Genomic DNA, 2707 nt, shown 5'->3' on the forward strand with positions numbered 1-2707 from the left:
GATGTATCTTGCGTAGTACACAACCTGCGATGTGTCAGTGCTCCATAGGAATTGGTTTTCAAACTGAGACATGTATATATTGGCATACGATGGGGCCATGTTAGACCCCATCGCAGTGCCTGTAAGTTGCAAATAGAAAGATGTCTCAAAGCGAAAGTAGTTCCTAGTGAGACAGTATTCCATTAGTGTCAAAAAATAGTCAATGGGGGGTCCCTCATATAGTGTACTGTCTATGAGGTGTTGTTTGGTAGCCATGAGTCCTGTGTCATGAGGGATGATAGTGTAGAGACTGTTGACATCCAGGGTGACCAGGATGTCTCCAGTCTCCACATGCACATCCCTCATCTTCCTAATAAGGTCATTAGTGTCTGAAATGAATGATCTGACAGTCTTGACAATGGGTTGGAGGAAAGTATCTATTACTTGTGCCACTGGCTGTGTGAGTGATTGTACTGCAGAGACTATGGGTCGCCCTGGTGGGTGGTGTAGGGTCTTATGTATCTTTGGGGTGGTGTATAGTATTGGGATTCTTGGATGTGTTGTAGTGCAGTATTCAAAGAGTTGTTCCGTTAGGTATCCTTGTTCAAATCCTAATTTAAGGATACCATCCAGTTCTTTCTTGTATTTGACTGTAGGGTCACCTGGTAACTTGCTATAAGTGTTGTTGTCAGTCAATTGCTTAAGTATGTCTTCTTTGTAATCCTCATAGTCCATCAGGACTATTGCCCCACCTTTATCCGCAGGGCGAATGACCAAAGCATGGTCATTTTGTAAGGTTTTAATAGCTGCTCTTTCAGTGTTTGTGAGGTTGTGTCTCCATTTGTTGGACTTATTATGTGTTTCCATATCCTGTGCCACTAGCCTCATAAATGTCTTGGTGCTAGCACTACTGTTTGTTGGCTCAAATGTACTGGGTTTTTTGCACTTATGGACAGGGTTAGTAAGTTCTGGTGTTATTGGAGCGTTCTGAAAATATTCTTTAATTTTCATTGTACGATTCAATTTATACAAGTCCAATCTAAGGTCCATTTCATTAGTTTTATGGCTTGGTATAAACGATAGACCTTTATTGAGCATGGAGCTCTCTGCTGCTGTAAGAGCATGCCTACTAAGATTGATCACTATATCCTCCGTCTGTTGCGGCGTGTGGGCCTGTGTCTGTCCCCTTGCCCTCCTGATGTGTGGTCTAGAGTGCCTCCCCCTCCTCTGCGTGACCTCGTGGTAACCCCTAAAAAATGATGATCTGGGGTGGATTGTCCCCTATGTATATATGGGGGATGGTATGGGGGTTGCGTCTGGTATGTATTTGGTGATGTGGGTGTGTGTCTTGTGATGCTAGTGTCTGTTTCTGATGAATCAGCACCACTGGTGTCAACGGTTGTAAATTGTACTCTCCTAGGTCGAAAAGGTCTCCTAGGTCTACCCTCTGATGTACTGGTTAACCACTTGTAGACTCTACCATTAGTATAGTCTGCTTTCACAGATTCAAGTTTCCTGTTTTTAAATACTGCTAGTTCAGTTTTATATTTATCCACTTGTTGCTGTAATTTGGTGAGCCAGTTTTCCTGCTGATCTGCTGCAAGTGTTTCATTATGTGTTTGTTCAAATGCTACTATCTCGTTTTTGACCTTGTTAAGTATTGTAGTGACCTCCTCTATTACTAGTAAGATAAGATCTAGGGAGCACTTATTTAGTATGTGACACCACTTCTTTCTAAATTCAGGATTGTCACGGCCTATTGTAGGGATATTTTTTACCCTGAAACCCCTAGGGATATGGTTTAACCTGTGATATTCTGAAAGATAGCTACCGTGTAGTGTTAGGTCTGTTTCTCGTTTTTTGAGTTTCAATAAGTTGTGGTATATATTAACAGGGGTCTCACCAGCCGTCGCTCTGCTGATCGGGGCGAACAGGATTCTTGCCGCATCATCTGGGGTGTATGTGACTGTGCCAATCTGGGCCCCACGGGCTTGTGCTCCTACATCCGGATCTTGTTCCATAGTAGTTGTCCCAATAGGAGGAAGGGTCAAAGACGTAAGAGGAACTGGTTCCATAACTGCGTTTGCTGTAAGTTGTAGAAATGTTCAGCGTGGATCCCACTATATTATAGTGTAAGCACTGGAGAAATTCAATACCAAGTCCAAAACTATAGTTCACTGAGTGAAAAAATCAGGCTGAGGGGGTACACTTGTATAGAAATATCAAAGCCCATCAGTTGTACAGTGTTACCCTCCAATGGTCATCTGCCCGGGTGCCAACATGCCATCAATATTCCAAAAGAAATGGTCGCACTCTCAGGTCTTTTTTAGTGAAAAATCGTGGTAAATTTTAATGAAACGTTTTCGGGGTATTCTTCCCCATCATCAGCATAAACATATAGTGCATCAAACAAACTTAAATAGAAACATATTGCTCATTAAACATAAATCAAAAATACCTGTGTGTGAAGATTTCTCAGTGTGGTGGCGCCAAACAGTGTGTGTGTGGACCGCATGTTTGCGTTCCACTATGTGAACCGGAAGTGTTAAGTGCAATATTGTATCCGGTATCCTCATTTCTATACAAAACTTATATTGTTATAATATCGATACAAAATTACTGTGTTAATAAATTGAATTACTAAAGTATGTAATAGTGTTTCAATCTCTGTGCCTTTATTAACAGTGTATCTTATTCTACGTATAGTTACAATTGCGTGAATTTATTT

The sequence above is a fragment of the Bombina bombina genome, chromosome 5, assembly GCF_027579735.1.
Source record: "Bombina bombina isolate aBomBom1 chromosome 5, aBomBom1.pri, whole genome shotgun sequence".
Classification (NCBI taxonomy): Eukaryota; Metazoa; Chordata; class Amphibia; order Anura; family Bombinatoridae; genus Bombina; species Bombina bombina.